This window comes from Octopus bimaculoides, chromosome 10, assembly GCF_046866305.1.
Source record: "Octopus bimaculoides isolate indiv1 chromosome 10, ASM4686630v1, whole genome shotgun sequence".
NCBI lineage: Eukaryota > Metazoa > Mollusca > Cephalopoda > Octopoda > Octopodidae > Octopus > Octopus bimaculoides.
The window spans coordinates 75,167,535-75,184,233 of NC_142937.1; positions in this window are offsets into that span (position 1 = coordinate 75,167,535).

Consider the following 16,699-nt stretch of genomic DNA (forward strand, 5'->3'; position numbering starts at 1 on the left):
ATACGTATATAGACACACATGCACATGCATACATACGCGCACGTGCACACACACACACACACACACATCGTACACACACAAAAACACAAAAAAACAACAAAAATATCATATATCATATTTAGCAATAAAAAAATGAAAAAAATGAAAAGAAATATTATGTGAAAGATGTATATACATACATACATACATATGAATACATACATGCATGCATATGCATGGAAACACACACACTCACACAAACAAACAAACACACACACCCACGTTACCAAAAAAAAAAAAACATTGTGCCTGTCATTATTTTTTCAACAAATGACAAGTAACAGAAGTGAATTCGGTGGCACGAAGTACACAATGCTGCATGAAATGAGGAATGAGGAAATTGGCGATGTGGAAAACATTCATGTCTCATGCAGATATGAATGACATGAAGAAATAACAAAAACAAAACTTATCATCATCATCATCATCATCATCATCATCATCATCATCATCATCATCATCATCACCATTACCATCATCATCATCACCATCACCATCATTATCATCACCATCACCATCACCATCATCATCATCATCATCATCATCATCATCATCACCACTATCATGATCATCATGACCATTGTCATCATCGCCATCGTGGTGGCACTCACGATTATCGTCTTCGCCATCATCATCAGCATTATTATCATTATAATCATCATTATCCTCATGATCGTTATCATCATCATCATTATAATCATCATTATTGACATCTGTCATAGTCATCATCAACATTATGATCATCATCACAATCATGATCATCTACTTCCTTGTTGTTGTTGTTGTTGGGGATGAAGTCATCATCATGAGAATCATCATCACTATTATCCTCATCATCATCATCATCGTCAGCAGAAGAAGCAGTCATGTCGTCTTTCTCAAAAGTCTTTGCAATCGTAATTATCATCATCATAAACATCGTCATATCATATTCAGCATCATCGTCATTCTCATCCTCACCAACATCACCAATATTCTCATCATCCATATTAATATCATCATCATCCGCATTGTTATCATCATCATTCTCCTCATCACCATCATCATCATAATCATCTTTGTCGTCATCATCACCATCATCATTATTATTGTCATCACTACGATCATCAACATCATCATTAATGTCATCTTTATTAAAGCTGATCATTACTATTCCTGATATTGATTTCTTCTTTACTGCCATCATTCATCACCATGTTGCCATTGTAGACTGTTTCCCCTCCATTTACCACTCTTCAGTAACAATGAATATGATTTAAGAGACAACTGATATTGCACTGAATATAAAGGTAGACAAGAAAGTGGGAGGTTAACCATTTACCTTCTGACACCAACACACCATAATTTTGCCCATCTAGCTACAAGTATGAACAGACACTGTGCAGTTGAAGAAATTTGCTGTTGCTTTTAGATCCACATTAGCTCCCTTGTTCCAGCATGCCTACAAGCAAAGAACTTCTTCCTATGTTTGTCATTCCTGTCATTTTCTGTATCCAGTGCTTGAGACAGCATTATAACCCCCCCCCCTGGACAAATCAATGTACCATGTCCTAAAGTATTTATTTATTGTCAGCATACTGTAGATTATATATGTCAGACGTAGGTCCCTATTCCTGTGAGACCTATCTGCCAGCCTGGTAACTGACCAGCATGTCCATGCATGTAAGATGGCATTGCCAACACAATAGCATTTAACTTGCTTCAATGTTGCATAAACAAATGGTTAAGAACTTTAATTTGCAATCACAAAGCTGCAGATTTGATTGCACTATATAGCATCTAGGGCAAGTGGGTTTTTAACATAGCCTCTGAATAACCCAAAACTTGTGTGTGAAATTGGGTAGAGGGAAATTGTGTGGAAAACTGTTGGATGGATGTACTTGAAGTTTGGTTTCACATTTAGGCACAAAGCTACAATTTTCGAGGGAAGGAGTGAATTGAATACATCAACCCCTGTGCTCAACTGGTACTTGTTTTATCAACTCCAAAAAGGATGAAAGGCAAAGTCAACCTCGGTGGAATTTGAACTCAGAATGTAAAAACAATTGAAATGCTGCTAAGCATTTAGCAGGTATGCTAACAATTTTGCCAGCCAGCTTGTCACCTTTATTGTACTTGTAATATAAAAAAAGTCTATCCTAGCCTTATCAAGCTGTGTCATGCTGGTTTGATTGGAGAATTATGTTAACCTCAAAATGGAGTCAAGTGAAACCTTCAGTGGAGTATTGCTCTCACATCTGAGACAGAGCTAAAACTATACACACTGACTACTTGGACCACATCCAGAGAAGGGCCACCCTTTTGATTGGTATTCAATCCCCAGTGGATCTGCTTTGGCATCTGGCATACAAGCTTACTGTCTGTCTTTTTATTACTACCTTATTAGGTTCTGATCCTCAAAGCTGTCTGGTTCTCTATCTCCTCCACTGAGCTACCTCTGACTCATATGTCTCCCCTTTATTTATCGACTTTGTTGAGTCCAGCTTCCTTGGCTCTGCATTGACTATTATGCTCAGTCACCTCTGTCCAGAACATTTGCCTCCTTCAATCTTCTCTCTGCTCATGTTTTTCCTTGCAGGTGTTGACTGCAATGGTATAAATGGAACATTAACAGTGTTAAACTCACCTGTCACAGAGTGCCTGCAAAAGTCATGAGTACTGACAGTCTCCTTTGCCACACTCAGCAAGTAAGAAAGTCTCAGAGGCCACTGCTAAGTAAATATGGACACCCATTCTTCCTGTAACAAAGCATAATACAAATAAGTTTAATTGATGCCCTGAAAAATTTAACTATTGTTGATTAGTGCCTTATCCATGAGGCAAAGATGAATTTGAATTTGTTTATCATCAACATACAGTTAAGTTAAGTGACAGTCAGTTGGATTTAAAAGACTTAACAAAGGATTAACTTAATCATTTCATTAGCTGTCATCACTATTAAATCTCCTAATCTAATTGCTGGATTATCATTCCCTTGCTAACAATTCTTGTCAGTTGCCAAATAAGTAAATAAGTTTACTCTTAAATTTGGAATTGATGCTTTTAAATTAATAAAATTTATATTTGTTTTAACATTTTTATTTACAAATTTTGTCAAAGAGAATGGAGAAGAATGAACAGCATGGTCATAGAATATCATAAGCACAACTTCTGCTTGGTCAGACATGTCACAAAATTTCACAGACACCAGGGGAACCAATGCAGTTGCTGAGTTGTAGCCAAGAGATCAGAAAAGGCCTATCAGAAGGCCTCCATGATGATGGGAAGATGATTTAAGTAAATGATTTGGGCCAAGATGAAAAAGAACAGCACAATTAAGAAAAATTTGGAAACGCATTATGACCAGTGGTTCTTGTTTGCTCACCAGAGTTAAGCTATGCCAAGTCTAGATGGGTGATTGGTAGGTGTTGTAAATATTCTTCATAGGCACAGGCATGGTTGTGTGGTAAGAAGCTTGGTGGTGAGCTGGCACAAACGTTAGCGCGCCGGGCGAAATGCTTAGCAGTATTTCGTCTGGTGTTATGTCCTGAGTTCAAATTCCGCCGAGGTCGTCTTAGCCTTTCATCTTTTCGGGGTCGATTAGATAAGTACCAGTTACACACTGGGGTCGATGTGATCGACTTAATCCCTATGTCTGTCCTTGTTTGTCCCCTCTATGTTTAGCCCCTTGTGGGCAATAAAGAAATAAGAAGTTTGGTTCTCAACATCATACTTTTGGGTTCACTCTCGCTCAGGGATGCCTTGGGCAAATGTCTTCTACTATAGTCTTAGTCTGATTAAAAACTTGTGAGTGGATTTGATTGATGGAAATTGAGAGAAACCCCTTGTATATACATATATGTGTGTGTGTGTATATCTGCGTGTGCGGGTGTGTTTGTGTGTGCGTGCTTTTGTGCTTCTATTTGTCCTCCACCATTTGAAAACCAATGCTGGTTTGTTTACATCCCTGTAACTTAGCAGTTTAGCAAAAGAGACTGATAAGTGCCGGGCTTTCAAAAATGAGTACTAGGGCTGATTTGTTCAACTTAAACCTTTCGAGGTGATGCTCCAGCATAGCCACAGTCCAATGACTGAAACAAATAAATGGTAAAACACACACACACACACACACACACACATGCACGCATGCGCATATGTGTGCATGTGTGTGTAGACTAATCACAGCTGGAGGGCCTTGATCATAGGTTTACTTGATCAGTTCTGACCTGTGGCTAAACAACAATATGAACAACAACAAATGCTAGAAATCCTATTTCTTATCCTGTTATGTAGAAATCCTGTGACGAATGAGTACTCAGTTACTCAATCAGCTGAACTACCTCCTCCTATTGTACGCAAGTGGATGAATACGCCACATACATTTATATACATTTAACATAATTTTCACGTAGAATTAGTGTGGCACACTGTAGCATACTGGGGCACAACCCATCTGTCATACATCCACACTGTTTCCATCCACACGATTCACTCGCAAGGCTTTGTTTGACCCAAGCCTGTGTTAAAAGACGTTTACTCAAGATGCCAAGCTGTAGGAATGAACCTAGGACCTTGTGATTATGAAGTGAACTTCTTAACCATTCAATTTATGCTGCATCCATTGCCTCTTATCTATAAACTTCTTAAGCCCACAAGAGGCTTTCAACAGATAGTACTTATATCTGTTGCTATAGCATAAAGTAGATAAGAGATTATTAATCTCCATGTTAGATAAGAAGCTAGTTCATTGCAGATAACATTCGTATATAATCTAGTGACTATTCTTGACAGCTATGTGAGCTGAAGCAATGTAGAATTAATTGTTCTGCTCAGAAACACAACGAAATGTCTCTCAGTGGATTTCAACACAATACGTTATATGAAGGTTAGAAAGAAATGAAGCAAGTATGGTCTGCTGGATGTGTAATGTTAGTGTATAAGGAAGATGAGGTGCAAGAATGCTGAGAGAAAAACTAGATATAAAAGGAATCAGATGTGGAGTGTAAGAGAGACGATTGTGTTAATATGGACATATAATGCATGTGGATGATGAGAGTTGGGTAAAAGAAGTGCCAGGAAATCCATTTGGAAGGAAACAGTAGAACAGGAAGACTGATGAAGACATGGATAGAAGTGGGGGAATTTTTGTTCTTAGGATATTGCGACCACACAATCAAGGGTCTCAGGATTCTGAAGCATACAAACAAGATAACAAAGAAAGGTAACAATTATTGAAAAGGTCCATACAATACATGCAAGCATAGAAAAGTGGACGTTAAAATAAGGATGATATTGATTCAACTATTTCATTTCTACCTTAGTACAACAATGGTTTGTTTTACTAATTACAATAGTCACCTGCACTGCTAGGAGTAGCAACTAAATCTTTCCCTACTATGACCTATTATTTTGTAAAGTGATGAGCTGGCAGAATTATTAGCACACCAGGCAATATGCTGTGCAGTATTTCATCCATCTTAACAATCAGAGTTCAAATCCTGCCAAGGTCAACTTTGCCTTTCATCCTATTGAAGTCAATAAAATAAGGACCAGTTAAGCCTTGGGGTCTTCAGCAATGCCTTGTGAGGTGCTGAAAACAAGATAAAACAAGTAAGACATTATGGACATCCACTGGATCTTTCTCCATCGCCAGTCAACTTGGACCTCGTCTTGCCCCTGGAGTGAAAATGGTCACAGATTAGCGAGTGAATCAGCAATGCACAATGTTCCTTCACTTTAAAGTAAGTCACTTTACAAATCATCAGTCATCATTAAGGATGACAAGATAGCCCTTGTCACTTTGACACACCAACGTGATATCCAACAACAGGTCTTAATACATTCATCTAATTTAGTGTCTTATATACATTTCTGATCAAACATCCACAACACAAACCAAAATTCCATATCAGGCCATTTTGGAATATTCTAAACGGAAACAAAACATCAGCCAATATCATCAAATGGGATCAATTACTAAATCCTACAAATATATATAAATTAGTGCTCAAGCCATCTTATGCCTATGTAAGCATCAAATTTACAGAATCAAATGTTTTTTAATCTAGCATAACCTTAATGCATCGAATTTTTGAGCAACACTGGATTAATTCCCACCTAAAAATATTATTTTCTTCCAACTGAAATATCAATTTTCTGACAATTGTTTGCCACTTTGAAAAATACATTTCTTTGCTCTGAACCATTTACATTAGAACTATTATGCTTAATTTCTCACTATGACTCCCAGTCCTGTACTTATCCTAATGGATCAAAAGTTAATGTAAGGCCTCATGCTACTCTCGTGACCCTAATATGACATGAGACAAATTCGATATTGTTAGTAAGTTAAAACAGATGCTTATATTTCTGCTGTTAACTTTGATCATGTACATCATAAAAACAAATACACATATGCAAATATGTGTATATATATGTGTGTACACATCTACATATATACAGTCTTCCATCTATCTATCTGTCTATTCTTTCTTTCTCTCTCTCTCTCTCTCTCTCTCTCTCTCTCTCTCTCTCTATCTATCTATCTATCTATCTATCTATATATATATATATATATATATATATATATATATATATATATATATATATATATATATATATATATATATATATATATTATATATCTATATGTATCTATATATATAATATATAATATATATATATATAGAAAAATATGTGTCTATATAGACATACATATATATGTATATGTTTGTGTGTATATATGTATGCATCTCTCTCTATATATATGTGTGTGGCTGCATGTGTGTAAATATATATGAGTATGTGTGTGTATTATTTTGGCAAGGAAACAAAAATAACACTTCTAATGCAAATAGTACATCAGAAAGAATTTAACTTTTCAAAGGGGTCAGCAATTGCCAAAAAAATTAATATTTAGTCTGGAACAAGATACACACACACACGCACACACACACACACACACACACACACACACACACACACACACACACACACACACACACACACACACACCATATACACACACGTATATACATATGCATATATATTATATATTTAGACAGGAGGAATTAGGTCAGTGTTACAGAAGGATGAATTGAGGTTGTGATAGGTCATAGAGCATTTCATTCTGTGAGTGAGATGCTTATATGGGAATATGTTGGTTTTGGCACTAGTTCCACATATTTGTGGAATTCAGCCATTGATCTCATGGGCAGCTTTATGATGACATTGGCTGAACATTTTGTTTAAAATATTATATACACACACATAAAATATTATATACACACAATAAATTCACATGTAGGCATTCACCTATATACATATATACACACTCAAAACATTTGTGTACACACATTCATGCACACACATTCACACATATACATATCTATATATATAATCAGTTTGTTATAGAAGATGCTCACACTGCAGATGGTACATTAAATATCAAAAATAGCTTTAGCAAATATTTTGAAATGATTTCTTAGTTTTTGTATACATATTTAATTAAACCTGATATTTTGAGTTAAAAATTCCTCTATCAAGGCCTTAAATAGCAATATACATACACATATATATTTTATCTTTTACTTGATTCAGTTATTAAACTGTGGCCATGCTGGGGCTCCACCATGAAGAATTTTGTAGTTGAATTAATCAACCCTACCTACTTATTTTTTGTAAAGCCTGGTACTTATTCTATCAGTCTCTTTTGCCAAACCACTAAGTTATGGGAATGTAAACACACCAGTACTGGTTGTCAAGCAGTTGTGGGTCTCCAAAACATACATAAAAACATGCACACAATGTCTCACTCTCTTTCTTTCTCTCTCTCTCTCTCTCTCTCTCTCTCTCTCTCTCTCTCTCTCTCACACACACACACACACACACACACGCGCATGCACACACACACACACACACACACACACACACACACAAATGACAGGCTTCTTTCAGTTTCTGTCAACCAAATCCACCCAACACTTTGGTCAGTCTGAAGCTGTAGTAGAAGACACTTGCCCAAAGTGTCATGCAGTGGGACTGAACCTGGAACCATGTGGTTGGGAAGTAAGCTTCTTTCCACACAGACATACCTTTGCCTATGTATGTATGTATGTATGTATGTATGTATGTATGTATTGACTGATATTTGAATAGCCATATATGTAAAGTTGTGGAAATTTGGAGCTGTGTTTGTACTCCATGGACTCTCAGTATCAAAGGGATGTGATGTGCACAAGGAAGAATTTGATTAAGCATAGCAAGTCATGGTATCCATGGTATCTGGCTGCAGTCATTCATTTCAAGTACTCATTGAAAAGAGGGGAGGCAAAATGATTCATCTAATATATAATTAGAAGGATCTTAATGTTTTTAATCTTGTTCAATGCCATGATGAAGTAAGAAGAAATACATAAACACAAAAACTCTTTTGTCTTCTCATTAATAAACAGGAAGAGATGAGGAATGTTTGCCAGCTCCCCGAATCTTAGCAGTTTGGCAAAAGGGATTGCTAGAAAAGTATTGGGGCCTTAAAGGTGGTGTTCCAGCATGGCCGTAATCCAATGACTGAACCAAGTAAATGACAAAAGATAAAATCAAGTAGTTTTTGCTGGATGGGTGAAGGAGTGTTTGGCCTTTTGAGGATTTATGAACTACTGATTTAATAATTAATGTAATTGATTCATTAACTATATTTTTAGAAAATTCTGGACTGTCAATTCCTGATTATGTAAATCTCATTAAGTTTTATCTGACAATATTTACAAAAGAATCTGTTTCATATACATCGTTTGTGCACTGATTGTTTAATACTGCCACTCTGTTGGTTATAACAGCAAGTGTTTCAGCTGACTGATCAATGAAAAGCCTGCTCATGAAATTAACGTGCAAGTGGCTGAGTACTCCACAGATGTCATTTCAAAGATCCAGCTCAACGTCCTTTCTATCTGTTGTTCTCTCTATATACAACTGGCACTCTGTCAGCTATGATGATGAATGCTCTAGTTGATCTGATCAACAGAGCAGCCTTCTCGTGAAGTTAACTTGCAAGTGGCTGAGCACTCTACAGACATACGTGCGTAGTTCTCAGGGGTATTCAGCATGACACAGAATGTGATAAGAAGGCTGGCCCTTTGAATTACAGATGCAACTCATTTTTGCCAGCTGCGTGAACTGGAGCAACATGACATAAACTGTCTTGCTGAAGGACTCAATGTCTTGCTGGAAATGGTACTCATTACATTACGATTGCGGGCCAAATATTCTAATCACTAATACATGTACCTCCCCATGATTATGTAATGGTTTGGTAGAATCATTAAAGCTTCAGACAAAATGCTTTGCAGTATTTAGTTTTGACCTTTATGTTTGGGGTTCAAATCCAGTAGCCTCTCCAGCCTGTCCAAATCCAGTGGCCCCTCACACCTACCCTATAATGTCATCCTAAAAATAAAACAATCACTTAATCAAAATATTAAAGCTACGAGATAAGTCATCATTAATTCAGAAAAATGTGACTAAAGAATTTTACCTTTAGAAAGAGTAATCTGAATGCAAAAGGGTTAATAACAATATTGAAGTTGGATTCTAAGGGCCAGGAGAGCAGGTAATATCTTAGCATTAATTTTTGATTCATTATGATAGATACAAGATTGGAAGTTGTAGCAAGGACTTAGCAGTTCTAATTCAAATGGTACATAGGAAAGAACTGGATTTTCCAAAATGTCAGCAATTATCAAAGACATGATATTACAACATGATATTACAACAAGAACAAAAATATATCTAGATAGGGAATGCTTGAGATGGTGAGAAAGTTTTTTATGTTTCGAGCCTATGCTCTTCAACAGAAAGGAACACAAGGAAATAAATATATATACATCATCATCATCATCATCATCATTTAACATCCATTGTCCATGCTGACATGGGTTGTATGGTCTGACCAGAGTTGGCAAGCTGGGGAGCTGCACCAGACTCCAGTCTGATTTGGTATGGTTTCAATGGTTGGATGACCTTCCTGATGCCAACCACTTTACAGAGTGTGCTGGGTGCTTTTACATGGCACAGCCACAAGTACTTTACAACATAAGAGGAACCAGTCTTAACACTTCTATTGCAATATATGCATGTGTGTGTGTGTGCATGTGTAGGTATGTATATATGTGTATGTGTGTGTGCGCATGTGTGTTGTGTATATGTATATGTGTGTGTGTGTGTGTATGTATATATATATATATATATATATATATATATATATATATATATATATATATATATATATATATATACATATATATATGTACATATATACATATATATATATATATATATATATATATATATATATATATATATATATATATATATATATATATTATATGTATATATATATATATGTATGTATGTGTGTGTGTGTGTGTGTGTGTGTGTGTATGTATATATATAGGTGTAGAAGTGGCTGTGTGGTAAGTAGCTTGCTTACAAACCACATGGTCCCAGGTTCAGTCCCACTGTGTGGCACCTTGGGCAAGTGTCTTCTACTATAGCCTCAGGCTGACCAAAGCCTTGTGAGTGGATTTGGCAGACAGAAACTGAAAGAAGCCCATCGTATATGTGTATATACCGATAAAATAACTACTAAGTTTACAAAGAATAAGTCCTGGTGTCGATTTGCTAGACTAAAGGTGGTGCTCCAGCATGGCTGCAGTCAAATGACTGAAACAAGTAAATGAGTAAAAGAGTATATATGTATGTACTTTAATGTGCATGTGTGTCTCCCTATTTTAGCATTGCACGATGGTTGTAAAAGAGCATAACTGTTGTAAAAATGGTCTTGTCCATTTCTTGTCTTGTTTGTGACATATCAGACCATGGGAAAATATTACTTTGCTTTGAAACAGATAAAATTTGGAGGCAGGTACAGCATTCCCCTATAGAAAATTTACCTCACTGAACTTTGTCTGACCTATGCAAGCCTGGGAAAGAAGATATTAAAGAAGGATAATGACAATAACGATGACAACAACGGTGATGATGACAATTATAATGATACATAACATGCTAGATGCGAATATGTTGGTTTTGGCACTAGTTACAAATTTTTATGGAATTTGGTCATTACTCCATTTGGCAGCCTTTTCATGGCAGGAATTAAGTTAGTGTTGTACATATTGGTTTCAAATTTTGGTACAAAGCCAACAAGTTTGGAATCAGAGTAAGTTGATTACATTGACTCCAGTGATCAACTGGTACTTATTTTATTGACCCCAAGAGGCGAAGTCAGCCCTGGCAGCATTTGAACTCAGAATGTAAAGTCAGAAGAGATGCTGCTAAGCATATTTTCTGATACAGTCTCAGTTCTGCCTGTTTGCCATTTTACATCTCCTGTATTGTACATATTAGAAGCACTTTCTTTATGTTTTTAGCCAGCACATAGGTTGTCTGGAATCTCTGATAAAAAATATTCAAGTGTTTTCTAAAAATAATATACATTCACTTGTTGATATCTGCAGTATCTTTTGGGCAAGGAAACTGATCATTCTACCTAGCTGGACCTGATACTTTTGCACAGGGCAAGCTTAGGGTCTTCACTAGGATAATTATTAGAAACATCCAGCAACATCAATGCATTTCAAAAAAGATAATAACAAACTCAGTATGTCAAAGCTTTAAAATTAATTATGGTTTAGATAGTAACTGAATAAATGTCTTTGTTTGTATAATTTGTTATTTACCTTTCATACTGAATTTAATGTTTTAAACAGATTTTTGCAATAATCAGCACAATTCAGATCATTAAACTTATATTCAAGTGAACTCTTTATATCATGAACTTTAAATCAATTTATAATGTCTATAAAAAAACAACGTCTTTTTTTTAATATATTTCTATGTTTACATATAGTTTTTCTATTTTTACTTCAATAGCGAATACAATTCAAACTTCCTTAAAAATAAACACTATATAATACAATTTGAAGGTGGATCCAGAAAAATTGTCGATATATATTACAAACACACAAATACACATGTGTATGCAAACATACATACATACATACATACATACATACACACACACACACACATATATATATATATATATACTTATATATGTGCTTACATACATACATATATACACACACACACACACACACACACACACACATATATATATATATATATACACACACATATATCAGTATATCTGTCTATCTATTTATCTATCTATATATGCATTATATATAATGTATTCAAACATATATGTACATATATGTACATATATTTATATACCTATATATACCTATATATACCTATATATATATATATATATATATATATATATATATATATATATATATATGTATATACACACACACACACACACACACACACACACACACATATATATATATAGATATGTATGTATGTATTGTGTGAGTGTGTGTGTATATAAATATATACATATATGTATACATGCATATGTGTGAGTATATATATATGTGTGTATATATATATATATATATATATATATATACACACACACATGTACACATACATATATACATATTTATATGTGTGTGTGTGTGTGTGTGTGTGTGTATTGAATTAACATTATTGTAGCTACTATAACAACAATATTCTTTTGACCCTTTACTTTTGTTCACAATATCCCAAGTGGAGAATTCAGTTAAAATTTTCATATATTTTTCCAAGTCACAACCCAGTAAAGCCAATGTTCTTTTTTTATTATGTGCAACAATGAACTCATAGACTTTATTAGCAAAATTTGTAAACTTGAAATAGTTTGAGTTAATTAAATATATCTGATAAAATATGAATAACATCTTTCTGATTGTTAAAAAGAAAAAATAATTTTTTAAAAATTACAATGTTATGTTCACTGATTTCTTCTTTTTTAAAAAAAAGATAAACCAAAATTTAAAAAAATATCTTTACGGAATAAATAATTTACTTCATGAAAGGCTTGCATTTTTTTTTTTTTATATATAGCAAAATACTTTGATTTATTTTATCATTTCATTTCTATCATGAACAACTGATGTTTTTTTTAATAATGTTTGATGTTCCAACAGCAACATTTCGGTTTCAAATCCTACTGCTTATTTTCATATCCCACTTAATTTAATTTAAAAGGGGAACATTGCTTTGTAGCTAAATTGTATGTTTGGTGTTCCTTTATATTTACACAATACATCAAGATAAACCATGAACAATGACTTTCAAGGTTTAAAACAATAATTTAATATACCTACAAATTACATTGCTTGTCTAGCACTTTCTACTACGTAAATAAACAGAGATACCAGATTTTTACAATACTATGTGACCAATTTATCTATCTATCTGTCTTTCTGTCTGTCTGCCTCTCTTTCTGCCTGTCTTTCTGTCTGTCTATCTATCTATTGTTTACTTGTTTCAGTCATTTGACTGTAACCATGTTGTGGCATCACCTTGAGGGGTTTTAGTCGAACATATCAATTCCTGGACTTACTTTTTTAAAACCTATTCTATTGGTGTCTTTTGCTGAACTGCTAAGTTACAGGGATGTAAACACACCAACACTGCTTGTCAAGCAGTAGTGGGAGACAAACACAGAAACACAGACGCAAATACATACACACACACATACATATATGACTGGCTTCTTTTGGTATCCATCTAACAAATCTACTCACAAAGCTTTGGTTGGCCCGGGGCTATAGGAGAAGCCACTTGTCCAGGGTGTTATGCAGTGGGACTGAACCTGGAACTTTGTGGCTGGAAAACAAGTTTCTTACCACATAGCCACAACTGCGTTTGTAATATATACATATATGTTTGTTATATTTGGGGATGGTCATATTGCTAATAAACACACATCACTATTCATTTCATCTTCACTTCAGCTTTATTATTATCGTTATTATGTGTATGTGTGTCAAAAGTACTCTAACAAATAAACTAATGATAATGATAAGGCTAAAATTAAGATCAGATAAATAGTGCATGTGTTTATTTACCATCCACAGATATATCAATATTTGTTTCAACACACGATGTCACATCAAAAATCTTGCAAAACAAATACACGACTGTATAAATATATATATATTTACAAACACACACACACATACACACATTTATAAATGTTTATAATTATATATTTTTTAAAACCAAAACAATGCAATTTATAAAAATCCGAAGTAAAACTATCAACCTGTTTTATTCTCATAAATTGGATTGATTTGGCTTTAAAAAAATCTAATTATAAATAGTAATATAAATTAGACAATACTTCATGAAAGTTATACTACTCTTATGCATACATAATACACACAGATACAGACATACACAGACACACACATACACATACACACACACATTGTCAGTTGATCATATATCCAAACAATAAACACACTCTAGAGCAGTATTGTATTTACATGAAGTTAAGTTTATGTCCAGTCATAGAGCGACCAATGGTTTTGCATCCATAACATGCTTAACTTTGTAGATAAATTGTCGGACTCTAATGGCCATAACAGTTTTCTACCTCCAGTTTGAAGAGAGTTTATAGGCCTTTGGCCATTCCAGCCTGACGAGTCATCTATAAGGCTAAACGCTTTATGAATGAGAAACCATTGGTCACTCTGTGACCAGACACATATTTAACACATATGTAAACACACACACATACACACATATCACTGTATTGATCTGACTGTTGGATGTTGTTACTCATCGATGGCCACAATGCACATCTTTGCATTGTTTTGGTTTTTGAATGATGCCACGCTGCTGGCCAACATTTTACCCCCCCCCCCCCCCCCCCAAATGGCAGTCCATTGCAGGGTTGTCCAATTTACAGCTGAATAGACTGGAGCTATGGGAAATGAAGTGTTTTTCTCAAGAACTACAATACACCACTTACCTGGGAGCTGAAACCATGAACTTGCAGTTGTGTGTGCAACACCCTAACAACTAGGACAAGTGCCTTCATGTGTGTGTGTATGTGTGTGTGTATGTGTGTGTGTATGTGTGTGTGTGTGTGTGTGTGTGTGTGGCTGTCTGTCTGTCTGTCTGTCTCTATTTATCTCTCTTTTTTCCTCTCATTCATTCTCTCTTTCTTTTGATATAAATATACATATGCATACATACATGCACACACACACGCATATATATATATATATATCATGGAAATTGGATGGTAAATGATAATGATGTTGATATGTGTGTATGTGTGTACATATACGTATGTGTAGTTGTGTTTGTGTATGTAGAAAAATAGATGTAAACCTACCACACCTCAACTACAAAATTTAACTGCTTTTGCCTCTAAGCAATATAAAAATCATATTCGGTTATAAACTTATCAGCTACTAATTCCTGAATTAGAAATAAAGTGCTATAAAAACCTTCAATTACTGACTTAATTGTACTACTAATATAATTTCGAACTTTTGATCAGTGCAGTCCTAGTGTGATCCTAGATAATGTTCGTTTAATACCCTGATACCTATCACTTAAAATTCTAATGAGTCATATAGAGAAAAGAAGAAAAAAAAAAGGAAAGAAATGAAAATAAATAAGAAAAGGAAAATAAGTATACAATAATGTAAATTTCAAAGAAAGTATTTAAATGCTATATTGAACCCTATAACCTATTGTGTCACTTAAATTTTATGTGGTATAGAGAGCGATGCTGGATGAACAGATGTGGTAAAGTGGGAAGTTCACCTGATCAACTTATAGAATTTATGTTCAGAATTCAAATCCTGATGAAGTCAACTTTTTTTTTTTTCATTCTTCCTGGGTTGCTAAAGTAAGTACCAGTTATGTGCTTTGTTTTTGTTTGGAACCAGTCTTTGCTTTATTGGTAAAATATGCAATGCTCTCAAAAAAGAAAAAAAGAAGAAATTTCGGGGATAGATATAGAGAATCTCCCTGTATCAATATAAGAAATATTGATGGAATATTCCCATCAAAACTTCTACCAAGTGCAAACATAACAGGATGGATATTGTTGTTTGGGACAGATAAGAAAAAAAGTGTATATACTGTCATAGAAGTCAGCTGCCTTACTGATGTGAATATGTCTTTGAAAATTTAAGAGACAAATGATAAATATGGAAAATTGCTTCTAAACCAGTGCTTGGCAAGCTTTTTCACTTGTGATACACTTATATTCTTTTCAAAATTCGGTGGCATCCCTGAACTAAAAATATAACTAACAGTATAAGGGAAAAAATTATATTCAGGTTACACTGTGACACACCTAGCATCGTCTTTTGGTATACCAGTGTGCCATGGCATATACAGGTTACACTATGGCACACCAAGCATCGTCTTGTGGCACACCAGTGTGCCATGGTATACCAGTTGCGAAGCACTGTTCTAAGCCTTCAGCTTCTATACCTAGATTATGGATTCACATTTAAAGCAATATTTTTTTTTACTATGGGCACAAGAACTGGTTCTTATTTTATCAACAGAATAAGGATAAAATATGAAATCGACCTCAATGGAATTTGTCCTCAGAATATAAAGAGATGGATCATTTATACTAATAATAATTAGTGCACTTGGTTTTGTGAGTAAATGCCAAGGGGATAATGCCAAGGGGATAATGCCAAGAGATAAGCTGGGGTTATCAGATAAAAAAAATCAACCAATTAACATG